This window comes from Pempheris klunzingeri, chromosome 5 (assembly GCF_042242105.1).
Source record: "Pempheris klunzingeri isolate RE-2024b chromosome 5, fPemKlu1.hap1, whole genome shotgun sequence".
Taxonomy (NCBI): Eukaryota; Metazoa; Chordata; class Actinopteri; order Acropomatiformes; family Pempheridae; genus Pempheris; species Pempheris klunzingeri.
Genome location: NC_092016.1, coordinates 19,419,458 through 19,444,580, shown reverse-complemented (window position 1 = coordinate 19,444,580; position 25,123 = coordinate 19,419,458). Strand labels below are relative to the sequence as shown.

Here is a 25,123-nt window from a genome sequence, read left to right as displayed (position 1 = left end):
CAGTAATGTGGTGATAAATAGCACAGCGGGAAACCTGCAGCGAGTAATCATCTTGAGAGAACTGTTGTTTAAACAAAATGAGGAGACTTTTCTGAAAGTCACAATGTTTGTGTTCCCACTGTGGAAGTAATATCAAATGTCATCAATTTTTCATGACTTTCCATAACCAAAACTGACTTAATGGTTGATGGTGTTACTCAGCTATGACACTGGAGACTGACAGAGGCATTAGTCTGTGCATGTGTTGGTTGGCAGATAATTCCTGAGAGCCTCATTGAAAAGTCTGAGATTATTCAGATTTAAAGGCGTCCATGGCGATCGATTTAGATTTAGGGGTGGCAGGCGAGTGTTCTGACAGCAGGTCAATATTTGAGCTGAGCCTGAGAACGGGCTTTACCAGAGGAGTGGAGCCCTTCAGCAAATCCATCCAGCTAAGCTTAAAGGGGGATTTCTGATTAATATGCACTCCCTGTGATGTCCAGCAAGGCAGATCATAAATGACTTGAAACGCTGTGGTCTGTATGTGTCATATAGAAATCATGGGACTATCACCAAAGGTTCCAGTATCAAAGATTTAATTTAAAACTGCTGCACTGAGGTTAATCGATGTGAGGTCTACCACTCATATCATTTTAAGATTTCTAAAAGAGTTAGGGTTGTGTGTGTGTGTGTCGTGGTATCTGATATGATATATGTGTGTGTCCTCTCTGTGGATGTTTATGTAAGAGAGCCAGATAGGAGGTATGTGTTAACATATAAGGGCATGTTGCTGTTGGACGAATTCCCAAGAGACATAAGCTTTCTTAACGGTATAAAAAGGTTACGCTGTCTGTACGAGAAATAGAATTAGCATTATGTCTTTCCAGGCAACCATGGCGCCTGTTAGACAACTGATCTTTTTGTAATAAACCTATTTTTATGCAACAAGTCGTTTCCTTTCATCATCTGCACATCATCAGTATCTGAGGTGTTCCTCTAAATCACCTGCACTGTGCTCACATAGCATTTACTTCACTTCTGACCCACGTTAAAGTCACCAGTTGAACTCAATCAGTCGTTTTTTGTGTCCAATGATGAAAGCAGAGTTCTCATTTCAGATTTTCCCCCGTGTTTTGTAGAGGCAGGAAACCCCCAGCCCCCGGCCCTCCTCAACAGGTGATCAAAAACTCTATTTGGTTCTGTTTGAGTCAAAAAAGGAGTCATGCCAGTCGAGGGACCAGCTGTCTTACTGCTGTCTAAATTCTCCCTTTACCTTTGTTCTTGAAAGTTTTATCCTGATTCAGCTGAAAATAGAAAAATAAGCCACAGAAGAGAAATTACAGTAAATTCCAAATATTTCCACTTTATGGATGGTTATGTAGCTTGTGGTTTGTTGAAAGCAGAAAGTTATTTAGGTGGGATTGTGTAATTGTGTGTCACAATAAACACTACATGGCCTCCTCTAGTTGTTGCTGCTGGCAACATATTAAAAGCTGTTGTGGTTAGAAAGACTCAGGAGGACTCAGACTGGGCAGTCCTTCAAAGGCAGCACAAGTGGAAACAAAGCCAACAGAGATGAGCTGCTCACACAAAAATGAGAGCGTGTGATGATGTAAAATAATAAGTCACTCCAAGTTAACAAAAGGGAAAGTTCTAATTTGGACAAACTCAAAAACTCAACTTTTGAAATGAAGTAAAATTGTCAAATTTTCATTGAGGTGACTTATAGACAGATATACGATTTGACTGCTTTCTTGGGAGCTCTGACCCCTACAAATCAGAGCTGAGCAGCCTGCTTAATTCGAACCCTGTTGGAATTCCAGAGGTCATGCATGTTATCCTTAAGTCAGCGATCTATCTTCTCGACTCCACTTTGTCTGAACAACTGTTCGGTCCATGGAAAGATCAAGTCCCGCTGTGGGATACCCCCTCACATACCTGAAACCAGATATTACTTTAAAAAAATCCTATATATGTGGAAGCTTTACTCTGTATTTCTGTGAAGATTCAGTTCTGAACTGAAGAAGCCTCTTGATCTGATCAGATTCTACCCATTCCTGTTCTCTATCAATAGCACCATACAACAACTGCAGACGGAGTCATTTTATTTTAAAAAAGTTAGAAACACTGAAGTGAAACAAGGAAGACAACTTGTGCTGAACAGTGCTGGGGCGTTTCCTGCTCCCATACACGTAACGTAGGTCACACTAGCCTATTCAGTACAACATTGAGCATTGTATTGTACATAAAAAAATATATGCATTTCTTATAAAAAATATATGATTGACATGCAAATATTGCATAAAACAAATGTATAAACTTCTGAAATCATCCATATGTAGTAGAGATGGACAGATAAACTTCAAACATTTGAACATTCAAATAAAAAAAACACAGTTTCTGCATAAAACACTGACATGAAATTTTGTACATGAAGGGAATTACCTTTTACGGTCATGTAAACAGTCACCGATCTATATGTGCAAACTGACGAGAACACGTGACTCATATATAGTATAGTGGCAACTTGTTTGAATGCTAAGAGCAAATATATTCAAAACAAGCACAAGTTTAATTTTACTCCCTGAAAATCCAGTACAAAAAACACAAAAACCATCATTGCTGTAACGGTTTTAGATGCAAATTTCTGAAAATAATATTGGATTTAAAAACTGATGTCTCTGATGACAGCAAAACTCCTGCTCCTTATTCATCCACAGGTGGCTTCTTCATGTCCATGTACTTCTTCTGAAATGTGAAGAAGAGGTTGGAGGTCTTGGGGACGGGGGGCGACCGCAGAGGACAATACTTCTTTTGGGGATTTGGATACCATGTACCTGCGGGACAGTTCATTTATATTAATTAAGGAAAAACATGTGGCCACTGCCTAAATACCAACAAAAAATATAGATATGAATGAATTATGTATGTTCTAGTTACGTTTGCTACCCTTTTCCCTCATGACAGGTTTGTTGGAGCTTGGGCCCTGTCCCTCACCAGGGTCAGGTTTTTCTGGAAAAATAAAACAAAAATCAGGCTCAGGTGGGGAAAAAAAAGAAGTCATCCCAAACATAATAGAAACATCATTTTAGAGTCAGAAACAAAATGAGCTCATCGCATGGTTTCTGCATGACTCATGTGCCCAGCTACTACCAAAACCTGCCAGGAAAATTCACTCGTAGGAGGAGTCCTTAAAAGGAATGGTTTAAACAAATAAGGTGGAGACTTCTCGAGTTCCCTAGGTATGAAATAGAGAGAAGTAAAGACAAAAATCAGTCAGTCTAATCCCGGGGTAGACTCAAGGTTGTTGGTATTGACGTCTGAAAGAACACAATTCATTCTTTGGCATCCGATTCCTTCTATCTCCAGAAGTCTTCCTTGTGTATTTTCCTTACTACAAGATATTTTGAAAGAAGCAACACTAGTGTTGGAGCAGAACCCAGACTTTTTCCTGGCCCATTGCGAAGAGGCTGAGATCAAACACCGGCACACCTCAAATACAGGTTTTTAGGTTACATCTTATACACACAGATCGGCTGCATAGATGGATCAGAAAGCTCAGGACAAAATCATTTCTGTACAAAGAACACACTATTTAAACATCAAACAAACTAGATCATTGCTCTCAACTTTTTTTAAACAACTTCAATAAAAGTTCAATCTATCAATTATTTTGACAAAGGTCAACACAGTATATCAATAGAGACTAGACAGTTGTATGTTGACAGAGTTACGTAACTTAGCTATATGTCAGATTTACACAATAAAGGGCATCTGTTTTAATCTGCCTCTCATAAATTCCCCAACTTTTTGGGAGTGCAAATCTAAAATCACTGTACATTCATCTCGATATAATGACTTACTGGGACCTGGATCATTTCTTTCTTCTCCCGATTTGGACCCCTCTTTGAAGCTGAAGGTATTTGGCAGCACACTGAACCTCAGGACATTGTCACTTCTCTCTTGATCAGCCGGCTTTTTGATCGCGACCGCATTCTTTTTCATCTTCTCGTCTCCACGTTTTAGTCCGTTACAGAGGGACCTCCTCCTCTTTAGACTCAGGCAGCGCTTTACATTTCGATTCCCGATCCTCATTTCAAAGGGAACTGGCAGCTTATTGGCATGGAGGGGCGGGGCCACTTCAGCTTCCTTGAGATTCCCCCCCGATAAAGGAGCAAAAGTAAATTTCTGTGTTCTTCTGCGCCTTCTTTTAGTTGGTGGAAAACTTCTCCTCCATTTTTCATAAAGCCGTCCTTTGAGCGAATCTTCTCCTGTGTGGTCAGTTTCACTGGACTTTGTCTTCAGGGGACTGAGAGTCACAGAGAGAATTTCTGGGGGTCTTTGTACTAGATCAGATGATGCAGTCACTGTAGACGGACTGTATTTCTTTCTGCTGCCACTTGAAATGACCTTGTTTTGTGCTGAGCCAAACAGTGCCAGTTTTACAGTTCTCCTGCTTGAGGCTAAAGATTCACAGTCAGTCACATCAACTAAAACCTTCCTACATTTTGAAACTCCCTCAAGCGATGCCTGTGGATCCACATCAGCAGGGGCTTTACATTTCTTTGACCTCTTTAGGAAGGTTGAGTTGAGTTTATCATGGCTGCTTGGCCTCTTCCGATTCGGTTTCATGTTTCTGAAAGTTTTCGAAACAGTTTCACATTTACCGCTGAGGTGGAAAGTTGTCTGGAGGGCAGCCGTCTCACTAATTTGAGTTTCTCCTTTGGTTTCCAGTGATGACTCTGCACCATCTGTGGATGGCAGCTGAGCTTGTCCAGAAGTCTCTTCGCTGCCTGACATCTGGCTGGCATCTTCACTTTCACAGCTGGGAATGTTTTCATGCTCTTTGTCACTACTGACTGAAGTACATGGCTGAGTACTTCCTGTAGATTTCAGCTGATCTTGAACACAATCCACCTCAGGGTCTGACTGAATTTCAGTACCACTGTTGGAAAGATCTTCGCTTTCACTTATGAGTATTATGCTTGATTGGCTAGTGTTTATACTTATGTGAGAAATGTCCTTTGTGTCTTCATCAGAATAGGAGTGAGATTTGTTGGCCTCTTCAGTTAAGGCAATGGATTGACCAAGCTCATTGCATAGCGCTGACCAACTATGTATTATAACTGGATTGTCAACATCCTCCATGTCCTTCGCTTGACCCTCTCCTTCCATGGCAGAGTGGAATTTGCTGTCAGACCCCTTTGCCCACAGTTTGTCTTCCTGTTCTTCTGCCATCTCCTCCTCATCAGGGCTCTTGTCAGTGCAATCTTTATCACTTTGCTTGTTCTTGCACTGGCATGTACTTGAAGAAGACGTGTTTGACCCAAAAATTGTTTCCATCCACCTTGCAATACAACAAGCCTGTTCTATTGGACAGGCCGGCATGTTGCCTGGTTTTGGGTCATTCGATGTGATATTTATGGCATCAGATACCTCAGCAGAGATATCCATGACGCTCTCTGGCTGACTGTCCATGTCCATACTTTGTGACATCTTGCTTTGTATTTGCTCAAAGATAATGCTCGCCTCTTCTTGGGACATAACTTTGATTTCAAGTGAGTATGGGTCACTGGGATCAACACTTTCTGTGTTATTAGGTGAGGCTGTTTCTGTTGATGTGGCCTCAACAGTGGACTCTTGTATTTCTTCACCTGAGTCAACTGTCCTAACATCTGTTTGCGACAAGACCATGTTCGGCACGTCTGTAACAATTTGTACACAAATGCTGTTGTCTGTCTTGGCATGATCCGATTGGCTGCAACTCGTGTTAAGGCGATACTTCAGAAACCATGGGTAGCCAAACTCTTTATCAATGTCATCTAGCTGCTTGTTGACATTCAACCATGGGGATTTGTAGGGCAGTTCTGAATAAACATCATCGTCTTTAAGGACATAGCAGGATTTGAGTTGTTTCATAACGCTGCCCTTTACATGTGACATTATGACAGAGTCTTGTGTTACTTGTTTTTTGCAAAAATTGTTGACATCAGTGATTAAATCCTTGTACCAGCCTGTCTTTAGGACATTTGCCAACGTTTTACAGCTGCCACCCCAAAACATGTCTAATGGTGTTTTTGGAGGATCAATATTTGTAGAATGTTTTATCTCAGCTGCTTTTTCCATATCTAGCATCAGTTTAGTTAAAACTGTAGTTGTCAGTGGAATTGTTGGGACTGAAGAAAGCTCAAAAATCTTGGCCTCTGTGGGCATCTCACTTTTCTTCTCATCACCGCGTGGGCTCGCCGGCACTCCAGAGGTTACTGACTGTTGAGCTGTTGGTGCAACACGCTGGTCTACATGCATGGCGGTAACCATTTCAGGTCCTGTGTCATCTGCACATAACTGTTTTTCTTGAGGCCTGGCTGAATCTGAAGATGACATGAAGCAGTCAATGGACGTTGTTGAATGCCTGATTGATTTGTTGGACGTCATGTGGTTTGCATTGTCTGTGTAAAGATGAGATGCTTCTTTCAAATATGAAGCCTCTTTGTTTTTTGCCATAGTAGGTGAACTACCTAACTTCAGACAATTGGTTAAAAATTCATCTGTTTTGGTGCGTTCACTTGATTGACTGACAGTCTTAGAAGAAGTGAGATTGCTGGCATCCTGGTAATTTTCCTGAGACAATGGTTGCACCACAGCAACAGCTCTCATGCCGGAGCGACCAGGAGATGAGAGAATGGAAGCGTCACTTTCCTTGGCTGATGGATGCATTCCAAGAGCTTCACACATCTCACGACTGTTTGCTGCAGATGATATGGTCTCACTTCTCTGCGGTAAAGTGCTCTCTGGCAATTTCATCAGTTGAGATGCATCACTTAAAGATCCAACTTGATTCGCTTTCCAGACCATGTTAATTTTAGGACAAGATGCATTGGCTGCAAAACCTCCATTTCCAACTCCATCTCCTATTGTAATGGCATATAATGAATTTGGTGCAATACTCTGCTGGGCTGGCACGTCTACGCTGTGCTGTGTTCTTGACATAACACCATGGGTGGTTTGAGGCAAAGACTGTCCAGAATTGGGCAGTAAGTAGTACTGAGAGGCATTTGAGCTAAAATTTTCAGCGACCTTCTGTGTCACAGGTTGCAATTTTTTATTAGACTTGACAAACTGCTTCCCTCTATAATGCTGACTAGGATATGGTGGAGGAGGAGTATCTGGAACAGAAGGGTATGAATTGTGTAGATGGTCAACAATGTCTGAAATAATCTGGCTGTGGAGGACATTCCCATTTATTTCAGCGGGAGATGATAAATGGCTGGTTTTATGTCCCTTATATGACTTTGAGTTGGCAGAGGAGGTGGCCTCTACCTGATTGTTGTTTGTTAAGTTGAGCTGAGTTGGGTATTGCTGCACAATATGTTCACTTGATGACGAGTTTGTTGCAATGCTGTACTTTCTGGAAAACTGAGAGACATTATTATAACTTGGATGGATGGAAGCCACGAAGCCGTGGAAGCCGTTTTGTTGATGATGCGGTTTATGAGCAGTCTGTCTGTTGTGTCCAGTGACCGGCATTAATGTGCTCGTGTAAACCGCCTGTTCATGTGGAAGCGAGGTAGCTCTTGTAGTGAATGCTGAAACAGGCGTAGTCTGCTGTCCGTTTACATTTTCAAGCAAGCTATTCTGAACCCTTCCATTTTGCACGCGAAATTGCATTTCCATATATCTGTTTGTTTCCCCTTCAGCTGGATGCTGAGAAGAAACTGCCTGATGAGGAACAGCTGAGGTCTGAGCATTTGGTCCCTGTCTGTTAGACAAAGCACCATGGTGAAAGTTGAAATGCACATTTTGTGGTAGGCGGGCTGCTGCATTCACTGTCCTGTACTGACAACTATTCCCTGTGCCCGCCTGCTGATTCCTCCTTGCGCCATTGCAAAGCTGAGTAGCAGCTTGTGAGGGTGGTCCAACCTCCTGATATTGTCCATTTATCCATGCACAAGAATACATTTTTGTCCTCTGTTGAGCCCTCTGGTAGGTCGAAGAAGTAGCTTTCCTGGAAGATAAATTCAAAAATATTAAGTCATAAAATGTTTTTACTATGAACAAATAGAAGACATATACAAGCTTCTCTTCGTGTTTAACACGAGAGCACAATCTTTCATTATTAATGCTCAATTTGGGTTTTTTTTCTCTGTCGTTATTGTATCACAACAAACTCTTACTCTTGTCCTGGCTAACTTCTCTTCCCTGGATGTGACATTTTGACTTTTCTCTATTAGACATCATATTTCATTTCACATTTCAAGAAGTTTCACTTCAGTTAAACACCAATGTTCAATGAACTAATGACATTCAGTGGCATCCGAATTTGAGTTTTTTATTCGAGACTGGTATACTGAATGGCAATTTGAGAGAGCTCCAAAAAAAATCCTATAGTTTGTAGTAGTTCGGTAGTTGTGAATACATTACTGAATCAACATAAGAAAAAAAATATAAAAAAAGATAAAATTTATGTCATTTATACATTTTTCATACATTATTTTAAAACAGAAAAATTTGCGGGGAATTTACACTATCACCGCACTTAAACAAAAGCAGAGTGGTATTTTCAGTTTACCACAAATCATTGTGCAATATAAACCATGTTGACTCGAGCACAACTGAACATTTCGCACTATCCGAAGCCCACACAATCAGAAAATCAACCATTTTGGCATGCTTGGTTTTTCCCGAGCACGTCCTTTTTCATTCATTCTGTGCTATATTCATCTGACACCATTATCTTCCAAATTCATCCTGTTCTTTATTTTTAATTAAGTTAAAGTTTTTTTTACACCCTTATTTCTCAAGTTTCTCTTGTGGCCTTTTTTAAAAAATAATAAGATTTAATGTAAATGCACGTGTGATTACACAAGAGTTATACGTGGTGCAGTGGGGGTTACAAAGGTTACAGATGGCGCAATGAGAATTACATAAGACATGCTCTGAATGATTACTGTCACACTTTTCCTACTCTGCTTCATAACATATCATAGTCAATAACATATCACAATCAACTTCAGTATAATACTTCATAATCAATATCTAGCAATTTGCAATTTAATTTCTTCAGCACAACACTTGTCTCATTGAAAATTATATCACAAGCTTTCCAGATGCCAATGATCCAGGTCCAAGGCTACGAGGGAGAAGCCCTAGTCCATAGACCATGGACTGCAAAAGACATGGATGAGGCAATGACACACCTGCCCAAACCATCTGCACCATTCTGCCCACCAGAGAAGAGATGCACCGCCTCCTGATGAAATGGCTGGGCTCCACTAGATTCTCTGCAGTCAGGACCCTTCTGGACAATGCCACACAAGGACTGACACCAAAACACCCTGACTGGACTAACCAAGCCAACCGTGCTTAATAAAGATACCAGTTCCTCACGTGACGTCACTCAGCGACAGAGGCCGCCCAACACAAAGATCAGGGCTGAGAAGTGTAGTCTGGGAGAGAAATACCTGCTACATGCTACTGATAGAGATAAGAGGGCAGGTAACAGCAGCCCTTCTGCAGCCAGCACAACAGCCACTCCATGACCTGAAACCCGGCGACTACATAGTGGTGAAGGAAGTCATGGCACAATAAGAAATAGCTAGGCCCGTTCCAAGTGCTGCTGACCACTCACACTGCAGGAAAGTTCCTGAGCCTGCAGCAGAGGAAGCAAATTAAGGTGACAAACACCCAACGCTGATCCACACCCACTGGAGTGTGAGCCTAGCACCGCTTAGTGGCTATGCTGAAAACACTGTTAGATAGACAAGTCAATCTTTGGGGTACCCCTCACATAACTGAAAGCATATGTTACTTATAGAATCACATACAGTGGGGCAAAAAAGTATTTAGTCAGCCACCAATTGTGCAAGTTCTCCCACTTAAAAAGATGAGAGAGGCCTGTAATTTTCATCATAGGTACACTTCAACTATGAGAGACAGAATGGGGGGAAATAATCCAGGAAATCACATTGTAGGATTTTTAATGAATTAATTGGTAAATTCCTCGGTAAAATAAGTATTTGGTCACCTACAAACAAGCAAGATTTCTGGCTCTCACAGACCTGTAACTTCTTCTTTAAGAGGCTCCTCTGTCCTCCACTCGTTATCAGTATAAAAGACACCTGTCCACAACCTCAAACAGTCACACTCCAAACTCCACTATGGCCAAGACCAAAGAGCTGTCAAAGGACACCAGAAACAAAATTGTAGACCTGCACCAGGCTGAGAAGACTGAATCTGCAATAGGTAAGCAGCTTGGTGTGAAGAAATCAACTGTGGGAGCAATTATTAGAAAATGGAAGACATACAAGACCACTGATAATCTCCCTCAATCTGGGGCTCCACGCAAGATCTCAGCCCGTGGGGTCAAAATGATCACAAGAACGGTGAGCAAAAATCCCAGAACCACACAGGGGGACCTAGTGAATGACCTGCAGAGAGCTGGGACCAAAGTAACAAAGGCTACCATCAGTAACACACTACGCCGCCAGGGACTCAAATCCTGCAGTGCCAGACGTGTCCCCCTGCTTAAGCTAGTACATGTCCAGGCCCGTCTGAAGTTTGCTAGAGAGCATTTGGATGATCCAGAAGAGGATTGGGAGAATGTCATATGGTCAGATGAAACCAAAATAGAACTTTTTGGTAAAAACTCAACTTGTCGTGTTTGGAGGAGAAAGAATGCTGAGTTGCATCCAAAGAACACCATACCTACTGTGAAGCATGGGGGTGGAAACATCATGCTTTGGGGCTGTTTTTCTGCAAAGGGACCAGGATGACTGATCCGTGTAAAGGAAAGAATGAATGGGGCCATGTATCGTGAGATTTTGAGTGAAAACCTCCTTCCATCAGCAAGGGCATTGAAGATGAAACGTGGCTGGGTCTTTCAGCATGACCCCATAGAAAATCTTTGGAGGAAGTTGAAAGTCCGTGTTGCCCAGCGACAGCCCCAAAACATCACTGCTCTAGAGGAGATCTGCATGGAGGAATGGGCCAAAATACCAGCAACAGTGTGTGAAAACCTTGTGAAGACTTACAGAAAACGTTTGACCTCTGTCATTGCCAACAAAGTGTATATAACAAAGTATTGAGGTGAACTTTTGTTGTTGACCAAATACTTATTTTCCACCATAATTTGCAAATAATTTCTTTAAAAATCAGAAAATTAAAAATGTGATTTTCGGGAATTTTTTTTCTTCTCATTTTGTCTCTCATAGTTGAGGTATACCTATGATGAAAATTACAGGCCTCTCTCATCTTTTTAAGTGGGAGAACTTGCACAATTGGTGGCTGACTAAATACTTTTTTGCCCCACTGTATATGTGGAAGCTGTATGTACTATGTATCTTTCAGTCTCTCATCTATGCCTGTGTTGTTGGACTCCGAGCACGTAAGACTACATAAACTTCTTGAATGCATCTTGGTGTCCTCTCTTCATTACGAACAACCACAGAAGAGCATCTCTACAGTATGTTATCCTTAACTCAGCAATCTCATCTTCTTGGCTCCGCTTTGTCTGGACAACTCTTTGGGCCAAGGAAAGGTCACGACGATCTTTGGGGTACCCCCTCACATACATGAAACCTGATGTTACTTGCAGAATCCTATATATGAGGAAGCCAAGTTCTTGAATGCATCTTGGTGTCATCGCTTCATTTCGAAGAACCACAGAAAGGCATCTCTACAGATAGTACTGTGACTTCCACTTCACAACTACTTATCTTATCTCAGCAACCATTTAACTAGTCCTCACTGTTGTGGCACAGAACCAAGGTTCCAGGCCAAGGGGGCCAAATTCTGAGTTGTTTAGCAGTATTCAATTAGGTTGGAAAAAGGCTTCGTAGTTGAGTCCAAAAAGAAAAACTGAGCTTACAGGAGTCAGGAAAAAAATAACTTCTCAGTAGAGCTCAAGAGGTCATCAGGAGTCAGAGTCCAGAGCAGCAGAACCTTTAATGCCAGCAGTAAAGACAGAACACTCTATATGCACATTACATGCAGCCAGGGAGCTCTGAGCTCCACTGGACAGTACACCTGCTTATATTCCCTGGAGTCCCTAAAGGCTCCACCTGTTCCCCACCCATCACCCCATCAACTAACCATTCACATTGGTTTGCAATAATACACCATTATCGTTTCATTGGTCAAACTTAGTATTTTCATCTTTCATCTCTCATTCCTGCTCATCACACATGATGAGGGCTTTCTGGGGCTTTCCAATCTGCAGAGCATGCCTGGGCATGTTCTTCTTATTAATACTATGTTGTACACATATGACACCAATATCTTTTAAACCGGTCTTGTTCTTATTTTTTTACACCCTTATTTTTTAAGTCTTTCTTGCGGCCTTTTTAAAAGAATAATAATATTTAATGTAAGTGCACTTGGTTTTACACAAAGAATACATGCAGTGTAGTGAGGGTCACACAAAGGTTACAGTTGGTGCAGTGTGGAGTACATAAAACATACTTCTGAGTAATTGCTATCTTACTTGTAATCTACTTCTTAGCAAGGTTAACAATACATCACACTTTACTTCAATACAACACTTATGATACTTCGCAATTAACAGATTGTTAGAATGTCTTTTCCATGTAACATGCTGTAGGGACATGTGTCCTAGATAGCATGCACGTTCCCCTCAAGTCAGCATTCTATCTTCATGACTCCACTTTGTCTGGACGATGGTAAGTTCATGTAAAGGTTACGTCCATCTTCGGGGTACCCCCTCACATACCTGAAACCAGATCTTGCTTGTGGAATCCTATATATATGTGAAAGCTTTGCTCTGAGCTCGTAAACCTACATAAACTTCTTGAATGAATCGTGGACTCCTCTCTTCATTACTACAAACCACAGAAAAGCATCCCTACACAGATCAATATGTTGATCTAGCATTTTGCAGGTTGATTTCTTCAGCACAACACTTGCCTCATTGAAAATTTACACCACATCACCCTTCCCCCTCCCTGTCTGTCCCTAACAGTTAAGACTCTTCTTTATTTGTTTCAAGATTTTTCAAAAAGTTTAAAAAAATCGAAAGTCAGGTTTCTCTAAAAGCACCAGGAGAATTCAGGATTCAGCGCAGTAAAGGTTTTACTGTCGACAATTTAGCCAGAGCTGAACAAGATCAGTTCTTGAACAGCTCTTCATTCACACAATGCGTGTCTTCTCCATTTATGACCAAAAGTCTGCTGGGTCTGCCCTATGATATCATTTGGCTGCCCACTGTTAGCTACTATTATAACTATTAGCTCCAAACTCCTCTCAACCTGCCCGGCCATGTTCAATCATGTTTTTTAAATTGTTTTTTTACCCTACAACACACCATTATACACTACTCACAAAAAGTTAGGGATATTTGGCTTTCAGGTGAAATTTCAGGATGAACCTAAAATGCATTCTAACCTTTCCAGGTGAACTTAATGTGACCTTCTCTAAACCTTTGAATGCACATGTCCAACTGTTCAGTGTTTCAGTACTTTTTGCACAAGCTGCTGTTCTCCAACAAGAAGCTTAACAGCAAAATTCACAACAGGTTTGATCCATGAATCCACCAATACATTTCCTGCTTCAGTTAGAATTGGTATTTAAACAGTCCTCCTCATCCTGCTGTTCACATTCTGACATCATGAGACCAAGACGACACCTAACAATTGATCAGCAGCACCTCAACACTGGAGGCTTCAAACAGGAAGTCCTCAGACGGAGGTGTTCACAGAGCTTAGAGGGTCACAGAGTGTCATCAGGAGGTTGGAACAGTGATACAGAGACTGGAAGAGTCACAGAAAGGAGAGGAGTGGACGTCCTTTGGCCACATCCCAATTTATTGAGACACTGAAAATTTTTTGTTGTGGTATACCCACCACTGTTGTTACATTTTCTTTCAATAAATTGTTTAAGATGAATAAAATTACCATTGCATGCTTCTACTTAAATGCCCTACTTTCATGATATAATATCACTGTAGCATTCACTTTTTACATTTTCCATATATTTCACCTGAAAGTCGAATATCCCTAACTCTTTGTGAGTAGTGTAGGCTCTGGCTCCTACTCCAAGCATTTTTATTTTTTTAAAATTAGTAGCTGACACCATATCTGTATTTCTATGGAAGTTTCTTATAGTCATACATTAACTCAAATGCTGCTCCTTAAGGCATGTTCACTTTGCTGCTGCCAGGCAGATGGAAAAGGAGAAAGCAGAAGAAGGAGGCATGGAGGTAAACAAGGAAGGATCAATTTAAAGCTTCAGGAGGCAACAGCTCACCTTTGCCTCCAGCTTTCTGTCATTAAACCATGTGCCATGGACCCATGCTGTTCGACTATTAACAGCACTGAATAGTTTAATTGTGCACTTGGTGGACACAGAGGGAGACAGATGAAGCGACGGAGACAAAGGCAGGACTTGTAGGAGAGGAGCGTGAACACAGTGAAACTATAGCAGACACGATGGAGTACCTGGTCTGCCATGGTCCTTTTTGGCCACCTTATATAGATCAACAGACTCACAGTCACCGATGGTCTCATTCTTGCTCCTCAGAGAGTCGAGCTGTGATTCGTCCCGACATAAAGTTGCACTGATAAAAACGTATCCGGTGCTCACATGTCTTCTGCAGAGCGCAGCTGGAACTAGCAACATATCTCCTGACAAACTTAACTCGTGTTTGCCAAGCACGCTGGCACACAAGAACTCTTCCGTGCATTGTTACTTTCTTCACACACACGCATGCCGATAGATATTAGCATGTGGTGGCTGTCCACGCCTTAGCCACACATTCGCCCGTCAACAATGAACCACACTTAGCTGCTGGCTAATGTTAGCTAACTTACCTCGACTCCAGGCGACGTCCCCAGCTTCAGCTCGGTCCTGACATCCACAAGTTAAAGCACAAAAACACGTCTTTTTTTTTTTGACGCTCATTGATCCATATTAGCTGTTTTGGCTCAACATGCCAAATGCTGTAAATTCCCCGCGCTCGGCAGCTCGTCCCCGGACACTCTCTCCTCCTCAGCTCCGACCACTGAGCCCTGTCACCCTCACCCTCACCCCTACTTTAGTTTGTATCGTCTGTGTGGGGGAAGTAGCGGCACTGCTCAGGACAGGGGCGTGGCGGCTGTTGTAAGTTCACACCCCCTCTGAATCACACACTCCTTGCAGCTCAGATATAGTGATGGGAATTTCGGCTCTTTTTAGAGAGCCGGCTCTTTTGGCTCCCAAGTGGCTCCTCAGATTTTTTTGTTGCTTCAATACATTTATTGCCAAATTATGTGTAAAATGAATTACTACACATTATATATATATATATATATATATATATATATATATATATATATGTGTGTGTGTGTGTGTGTGTGTGTGTGTGTGTGTGTATATATATATATATATATATATATATATATATATATATACACACACATATATACACACATACATTATATAGAATATGTATTATTTATATTGCTTTATTAATTTTAAATTATTTAGTTTTACTGGCTCATAGAGCAGGGCTGTAGGTCTTGGTGGCTGTGGTGTTCTGGATGATGCTGTAGATAATGTAGGAGCAGCAACTGTTGCAGTAGACACACTGGCACCTTCATTAACAGCAGGTTCCCTTGCTTGTCTTTCCTCCTCTAACTGAATTGATGGGTGAACAGTACACACATGTCTGTGCAGGTTGTTTGTGGAGCCTGATATGAAATTTTAACTCTGCACTCAAACTATCAATTATATTAAAATGTGTCCAAATTTTACTACGTTTTCTGTCGCTCATGTTTCTCACCTGTCCTGCCTGCAGTCTCTGACTATGTAGCAATACTCTCTCACACTCTCATCTCTCCCCCTCACTCCAGATCGTGTGCTCACTGCGCTGTCGTCCCCCCCCCCGGCTCAGTTTGGACATACAGACACCACCACACATCTTGACCAATCACGTGCAGCTTTAACAGAGAAAAGATGACGGCTCCCGATCGGATCGGCTCCCAATCAGGAGCCGGCTCCCGTCGTTCACTTCAAAGAGCTGGCTCTAAGAACCGGATCGTTCGCGACCGACACATCACTACTCAGATATCATGTGGAGTCATCCTCCTCCACGTGATGCCTAAAACTCTCTGCTTGAGTCTGAAGGGACAAAAAAGGCACTGGAAATAAGCAGAATAGAGTTTATTGAGTTCCCTTTTGACCACCTAGCTCAACATCTGGTATAAAGGTAAAGGAATGCAACATGAACATCCACGTCCCAATGTGTACAGATAAGGGGGCAAAGGTCAGGTCACTCCTGCTTTCCAGGGTCTGATTTCCTTTAGATAAGCATTCACAAAGCAGGCACAAACACCAAGTAAACAACCATAAATCACACCCACTAAATGCACATAGTGTAAAAGAGTGTGTTGTGCTAAAAGAAATTCAGTTTGCATGCTGCTTTTGTTGACTTAATCACTGAAACTATATGAATAATGGAAAGACACTGGAATAACTAGATATATGCGATAGTGTGATAGAGTGTGATATGTTGTTTCTATTTTTAGTAATCATTCAAACTATCACTTATATTCTTCTTCTTCTTGGATGTGTGTGTGTGTGTGTGTATATATATATATATATATATACTCCTCACTATGATTTACATGTACTCATCACTGGACTAAAAGTATAATTGTGTGTGACCCTCACTCATTGACCCTCACTGTATCACATGTATTCTCTATGTTAAAACAAGTGCACTTACATTGAACACTGTAATTTAAAAAAAAAAAAAAAACAAAGGCAGCAGAAGAGAGTTGAGAAATAAAGGTGTAATAAAAAGATATAATTTAGAATAAAAGGAAACATGCATGTGCCAGTGCAAGTGACTGGAAAGTCCCTAAAAATCCAACTTTAAGGATTACATCATCTGGGCCCTACAACTGACCAATGAATATTATGGTGTAATGTTACAATATAACTCGATTGGTCATTTTGATGCTGTGATGAAAGGAAAACAGGTGGAGCCCCATGGGAATATAAACTGGTGTACTGTCTGTGAGAGCTCAGAGCTCTCTGACTGTATGTAATGTGTAGATAGAGTGTTCTCCCTTTGCTGCCAGCATTAAAGGTTTGTGCTGCCTTGAACTCTGACTCCTGAAGATTACTTGAGCTCAACTGCAGAGACTGCCTTTCCTGACTCCTTTTGGCTCATTTTTTTAAGACCCATCTACTTAGTTTTTCTGACCAATTGACCACTGCTAAAAAAACAACTTTAAAACCGCAATACCACAGAGGTAAATATAATAATAAACCTGACCACCGGTTTTATGTGTTGTGGGAGGGAAACCCCAAACTTGGTCACTCTTCTCTTTTGCAGGCTCAAAGTTTCCAAGAAAAAACACTCTACCAAATAGGCACCAGGAGGCTTCAGGATTCAGTGCAGTTGAGATTTATTGTTGACAACAAAGCCCGAGACCTGAACATGATCAAATCCTGAACAGTTCTAACACACAAAGCAAGGGTCCTTTCATTTATAGCCTAAAATCAGCGGGATGATCTCATCTGTATGTCTCTCTTGTGGGACTGTGGGGAATATAATATTTGTGACGAATATAGTGTTACTATTCCAAGAGTGAAGAATATAGTATCAGTGAAGAATATAGTGTTATTATTCCAAGAGTGAAGAATATAGTATCAGTGAAGAATATAGTGTTACTATTCCAAGAGTGAAGAATATAGTGTTACTATTCCAAGAGTGAAGAATATAGTGTTACTATTCCAAGGGTGAAGAATATAGTATCAGTGAAGAATATAGTGTTACTATTCCAAGAGTGAAGAATATAGTGTTACTATTCCAAGAGTGAAGAATATAGTGTTACTATTGCAAGTGCCTTATGATGTGTGGAGATCATATTGTTATTATTCACGGTGCCTTATTTTGTACCTTATTCACTGCTTTGTATTTACAGGGACAGACACATATTGCTTAAATGTACTGTTATAAAGTTGGCCAACTTCATAATGTTAAAGACAGGATACAAGCACTGACCCCAGGTTCTGAAGGGTTAGACACATGAGAGCAAAGAGAAGTCTAGCAAGAGGACACACAGCTTACATGCACCACACTAACAACTCCATATAAGGGAGCTCCAAGGACAAGAGATGCTCTCTCTGAATGTCACTATTGTACAAGTTAAACAAGATAGACACAATAGGGATAGGTTGCACTGAAGGATGATCATGCATGAGACTAGAATAGGGAGGGTACTTTTTCCCAGGTTCGGCTTTAGCGAATTGGAGGCTGTGATGCCAAGAGGCTGGGACAAGCCTGTGCACCAACAAGGGAGAGCCAAGTCGAAACCATGGTCTCCCCCACCTAATCTAAACCAATCACAATACTATCCACAATATCTGAATGTACAAAATGATGTATTATACAGAGCCCGGGGCTCACTCTGCTCTCTGTTGGCTACGGAGTAACAACTTGCAAACTGTGGTTTTCTGAGAACAGACTGAGTCCATGGCCATGCTTATGTTGTATTCTTACAAACATTAAAACACCTTAAATGAGAGAAGTTGCCTGTCTTCATTCGAAAAAAACGAACACGACAGGACCCACAGTAATATGAGAATATAACTGGACACTGGGTAGCCCCCCATTCTCATGTTTTATTGTGTGTTATTTTGCATTTGTAATATGATTTATATTCAGGCAGCACTAGTCATATTTTTAGCAGGTTTTCTCGTGCAGGCACTTCTGGGCAGCTTAGGGGTCTTTAGGGTGCACAGGTAGCACACGTGCCCAAGCAGACCGAAAATGTCCGGCAGTAAACGGCCGCGCTGAGCAGTTGTGCTTGTGATTTTGTATTTCCAGAATTAAAGACATGTTCATGACCCATGCACGCCTGGCAGTCCCATTTTTGAGTCCAAGTGTGCAACACTCTGCATCTGCACCCAGTTAGACATGCATGAAATTGAGATGACACTCCCTGAGATTTAAATATAACTATACAGATATAAGCAAATATTGGAAAACGTATGAAATAGATATAATATAATAGAACACAGTGAAGACTATATACACACAATGTGGTAGTGCAAATGGTAGATCATTTGCACTGCATCAGGATGAGTTGAGGAGCTTAACAGCTTTGGGGAAGAAGCTGTTTTTCATTTTTGTGGTGTTGTAATGGAAAATTTAATCATAAGCTTTATTCCTTTAACATATCATGTATTATATAACTGTTTCTAACAACTCCTGAGTGTAATATGCTTCCTTGTGGTTGTCATAGTCATATGGATTTTGGTGTGCGTATATCATAGCCACATACACCAAGATGCATAAGAAACATTTCATAGAAACAAGTTCCAAACAACAAGACTCTGAGACACTCTGTGCACAGAGGTAGCAACTTATGTATCCAACCCGGTCATTCTGTGCTGTACTAAAGGAATAAGATTGCAAACTGCTAGATATTGATTATGAAGCACTATACTGAGGCTGATTGTGATATGTGTGATGTGTTCTTGACTATATGTTGTGGGGAATTTTATTATTACTTCTGATCACTACTTATAAAAGGCCAATTATACAATACTGAGCCTCAAATTTGTACTAACTGCGCTAAATATATATGTAACAGAGTAAGTACTAACAACATCATATATAACCAATTACAGAACACTGGATTTGAATTAACACTATTAATGTATTGATTAACGTTACCACAAACTGTATAACCTTTATTTGAACTAACTACATGACCTGTGAGTGAACTAATAACACTATATAACCAACCATTAGAATCATTTGTGTTGTGTTGCTAACATTGGAAGCTCAGTTCTTACTGACAATGTATGCTCTATGTTAATCAGCAGGGAGAGACTTATTAATGCAATGCACCGCCACAGGGAAGAGCCATACCCCATAGTTGCTAAAGAGGGGAACAAGCACTGGCCCCAGGTTCTGAAGGGTCAGACACATGATGATCAGGTGGGACATTTATGGCAAGAAAGCACAAGCACGCTTACATGCACTACAATACACACCTCATAAACCACATCTCGCACCATATACTGGGAGCTCCAAGGGCAAGGTTGGTGGAAGGCCGTGATAGTAACGGGAGGATAAGATAGCAGGCAGGGGAGGATGCTCTCAGAAAGACTCCATTGTAAGAAGTTCTCACATGATAGGGAAAGGTCATTAGGGAGGATACTTCGTTTACAGGTACGGCTACTGGTCAAGGTCGTGATGCCAAGAGGCTGGGACCAGCCTGTGCACCAACGAAGGGAGGGCCAAGTCTAAACCGCGGTTATTCCCCAACTAGACAACCAAAATAATTGTATTCTTGCTGGAATGTATATACTGTTACTGCACATGTGTTTCGGGGCTCACTCTGGGACCTGTTGGCTACAGACTAACAGCTTGCTGACTGTGGTTTTCAGAGCTCAGACTGAGTCCTTGATCAAGCTCAATACTTATTCACACAGAAAATAAAACACCTTAAATGAGAGAAGCCTGTCCTTCATCGAAAAAAACGAACGCGCTGACAATGTCATAAAAGTAGAGTAGGAAAAATGTGATGAAAATCATTCAGAGTATGTCCCATGTAATCCTCATTGCACCATCTGTCATCTATATGTAACCTCCACTGCACCACGTGTAACTCTTATGCAGTCATATATGCCTTCACAGTAAACTCCGGTTTCAAGGCACAACAGTGCCTGTGGAAACAAGCCTACCATATATACTCTGCCTTTTTCAATCCTCTTTGGAAGACGTTGCAGACTACTCTGTACTCTGTTTTGTTTATCCCTTCTTGCAAGAATATAGAAACGTCAAAGAACTCCTCGCTGCAAACTCTTTATTTGCAGAAATTTCCACAACAGTGTGTGCATGAATTGTCCTGTATCTCCTGTCTGAGGGGAGGGGTGTGAAGATGTGGTGGGCAGGGTGTGTTGGGTGGAGGGTGATGATGTCTGTGGCCCTGCTGAGACATCAGGCCAAGTAAATGTCCTCAATGCCAGGGAGTTGAGTCCCTATGACGTGTTGGGCCGTCTTAATGACCCTCTGCAGCGCATCCTGCTCTCTCCTGGTACACCAAGCGTGTTTACATAAATACACAGTCCACCGCCCATCTTTTTGCAAGCCTCAGACGTCCTCAAAGCTTTTCATTTATGCTTACTCAGGAGTTTTCTGGCCAATTCCCAGAACAATTATCTCACACTTCAGCATGATGCCGTGCTTTCACCCACTCCTGAGGATTTCTGCTGGTGCATTGGCTGGGATATGAGGCCTAGGTCATCCTCCCAAGATACTCTCCTTTTTTTCTGAACTTTCCCCAGCTATACATTTTTTTTAAACAACTGAAGTGCTTTTATTAATGCATGCAAATCAAGCATTGTGAACAAGCAGGGTATATATGAAATTATAGGCACCACTGCAGGTGGGTGAGGGTGTAGTGGTTTGTGGTAAAATTATAAAAAGATCTGCTGAGTAAAGTCATGCGTTAAGTCACGTGTCTGATCTGAGCACAAATTATTATTAACAACTCCCTGAGATCCTATGTAACAAGCACCCTGAGAGCTAATGATCTGCCATATAATATGTGTTAAGTCATAAACAAAGCTTTGGAAAAGCTCAGAAATAAGAGTGGAAACTGAGAACACGGAGCAGGCCAGGCGTAGGAGGCCCAGGAGCTGTGCAAGCGTGACAGCTGTGGAATTCCCCCAGAGTGGGTAGAGACATCACCCAAGGGCTTGTGACATATTTATTTTCTTGAAAGTTGGTGGAGCCTGAGCCTCACAGACGGAGCTTCACTGAGAATAAAAGGAGGATTCAGACAGCAGCAGTTCAGTAGGGTTTAGGGACCCTCAGGGTAAGAAGAAGTTGGACTGAATGGAAGTCTAAGAGAAAACGACCCCACAATGCCTACAAAAAGTATATCGTGACTCCTCCTACCAATGATGTGCAGATGATGAAAGGAAAACGTCCACAGACAACGACTTGTTGCATAAAATTAAGTTTATTACAAAAAGATCAGTTGTCTAACAGGCGCCATGGTTGCCTGGGAAGACGTGAAGCCAATTCTATGTCCCGTACGGACAGTGTAACCCCCAGCTGAATATGTGTCGTCCTCGAGCTCTTGACCACCTCTTATACCTCAAGAAAGGTTATCTCACCATTTGGTTTCCATCAATAACAAAGAAAGCTTATTTCATCATATGGTTCCCATCAGTAACAAGACCTAACAGGAACCCTGGAGCTATTCTCTTGACCACCTCTTATACCTCAAGAAAGGTTATCTCACCATATGGTTTCCATCAGTAACAAGACCTAACAGTAACAGTAACAAGGGGGTCTTGTCCAAATACAGAGGAATGCACAGAAATGGTCACTCTTTAGACGTCACCCTACAACACCATGACCCTATAGGTCAGGGGTCAGCAACCGAGCCATTTGGTCCCGTTTCCCACAGAAAAGAAAACGCCGGGAGCCACAACACCCTTTTGACATTCAAAATGAAGATAACACTGCATATATCCTTTTTTACCTTTATGTTATGTATAAACAAACTATAGTGTGTTGCATTTTCGAGAATTTGTGGCTGGACTTAAAAAGAGCTATTCACGCCCAATCCCCGAGCAACCTGACAGAGCTTGAGCTGTTGTGGATGACAAACTTTGGGGAAACACCAGATAACTCTACCATTGCTGTGGTGACTTTAAGACTGCAAAATAAGTGTGACTGCAAAATGGTCAATCAGCTATCTACCCATAAAGGACAATGGAAACTTGTTTGAAGACAGCAATCAAACGGCGTGGATGACACAAAGGCCATCCCTGTCAGGATAGGGGGAATCATCCAAGATCAAAGAGGGGTTTAGACCACTTATCAGGTACTCACAACTGCGGTTTTGCATTCTTTTTGTAAGGGCTCTACTGTTCGCACCTCTATTCATGAGAAGCCAACCGTAACTTCCAGCCATGGCTATGGTTCTTTTGTTCAGCTTTAACAGAGTAGTGATCTGGAATGAATTTAGTGCATTTTATCCCCTGAAGGCTGAATCTCTTCCTATGTTCTGGAAAGTTTGATCACGAGTCTGCAGAAAATGAGTCAACTCTCTGACCAGTTCCTGCCTCTTTTCAAAAACCATCTCATGTTTTGAACAGAAAATATCTGTGCTTGTTTCTAGAAAGCTCTGTCTTGACCCCCTCTAGGGAAGTTGGGGGATTCCTGCTGATGTTTTTCCTGGATATGGTCCAGGCTTGTGAGGCCTAGTCTGCCCTTTTTTTAAAAAAAATATTTAAGTGCTTTTAATAATGCATTCGAATCAAACATCGCGATGGACACACTGTCACATCATAATACACAGGGTATATATCAAATTACAGATCAACAATCTGTAGAACATCATCTTCAAGAAAAAATATAACATTCGTCCTCATATTTGTGTTATTATTAACAACGTTCATCCTTTCTTTTTCTCAGTCCAGGCCTCTTTCACTATTCTCAGGACAGCATGCTTTTTTTCGTCTCCATTTTGCTTTGTAGTTGACTCATGTAGAGATGTATTTGAACCTCAGTATCCTCCCTCAGTTTGTCAGCTGGGTCAGTTGACCGTAAGGTACAGGTGACCGAAGTGTGTGTGTGGGCTGCATTCATCTCTTTTCCTTTCTTGTGTTTTACATTTTTCTTTGACCTCTGTATTTTTCCACTATAACAACAATTCCACTGTCAAATCCAGCTTATTGTTAATAGAATATAAACACGCCTAATGGTATGTTTTTTGAAGTAGCAACTGCATTACATGCATTAGGGCAAATTCGGCCAGGGGTTACGCTGTCTGTGCAAGACAGAATTGGCTTCACGTCTTTCCAGGCAACCATGGCGCCTGTTAGACAACTGATCTTTTTGTAATAAACCTATTTCTATGCAATAAGTCGTTGTCAGCGGACATTTCCTTTCATCATCTGCACATCATTGGTACTTGGGGAACCACAACACATCCAACAGTAACATTTCCTTATTCCAACACATATCTCATATCTGGCTCTCTTACATAAACATCCACAGAGAGGACACACACATTTCATATCAGATACACATAACATATACCACAACACCAATAAAAATAAGATGTTTGTATCACAAGTAATGAATAGTTAAAGCACTGTTAACATTTACAATGTATGGTATAAAACACAAATGTATGAGGTATTAAATTGTTTTCAAAACTGTAGATAGATGAGGCCTGAACATAATAGTGTCGGAGACAGGAGGAGATTTAGGAGCTTTCCATCACCATTAGATCTGTGGATGATGTGTCTGCCTACTTGCTAGGCTGGCCAAGAAAATGCACCGATAGAAAACATTATGATTAAGGGTTAAAGGAAAATAGGGTCCTCCTAGAGACTCATCGAGTCCCAGGGTATATGATGGAGTGAACAGGACTTTTACTCAGTCCAATACCAGGACTGATTCGAGTTTCTTGTTGTTACTGTCTGAGAGAACACAAACTAATTTGCAGCTGATTCCTCCCATCTCCAGGGATTTTTGTTGTGTATTCCCCTGACTACAAGATTTTTGTGAAAAACATTATTGACTTAGTGTTTGTCCTTTGGAGGGGCTGTGAAGCAACAGGGACTCAGTTCATGTGATCAAAAGCTCCAAATACATTACTGTTTAGTAAAACAAAATTATAATCACATTACATTACACTGAGTATTTGCTATAGAATTATATAGCATCATACTGAGTATATATCCATATCTATATCTATGTATATAATTACTCTTATACTCATATCCAAAACAAAAACTAGATGAAATACAAATTCAGAAAACCGAGGTACAGTTAATTTTACTGATGTTCATATGACTTCTGAATCTCAGTTAGTATAGACTTTTGGTCCAAATTAACAAGAAAGTGGTCAAGTGCTCTTAAATGTACAAGCCTGTACTTATGTGCATCCATGTCTCTGACTAAGTTGCCATGCAGCAAAAAGAAGAATGAGAAAAAAATGAAAAACAAGAAAGACAATCCAACAGTAATATTGAAGAGGAAACCCACATCTGCTGATTGTCCCTCTGCTAGTTGGAAGAATAAATGATTTGCTTCTTCATCCTGCCATTATAAGTAACGTTTTGGTTTTTTTTGTTCTCCGTCAAACTTTTCCCTGCTTTGCAC

The 25,123-nt window shown here is 41.2% G+C and overlaps 1 long non-coding RNA gene across 1 annotated transcript; it reads right to left on the bottom strand.

Moving 5' to 3' along the window:
* Positions 1-2,075: 2,075 nt before the first annotated feature.
* Positions 2,076-14,876, bottom strand: LOC139202028 (uncharacterized). The gene is made up of 5 exons (XR_011584333.1): positions 14,802-14,876; positions 4,797-7,984; positions 3,843-4,763; positions 2,929-2,991; positions 2,076-2,816 (listed from the first exon to the last, which is right to left on the bottom strand). It is a non-coding gene; the product is annotated as an uncharacterized lncRNA (long non-coding RNA).
* Between the last annotated feature and the right edge of the window lie 10,247 nt (positions 14,877-25,123).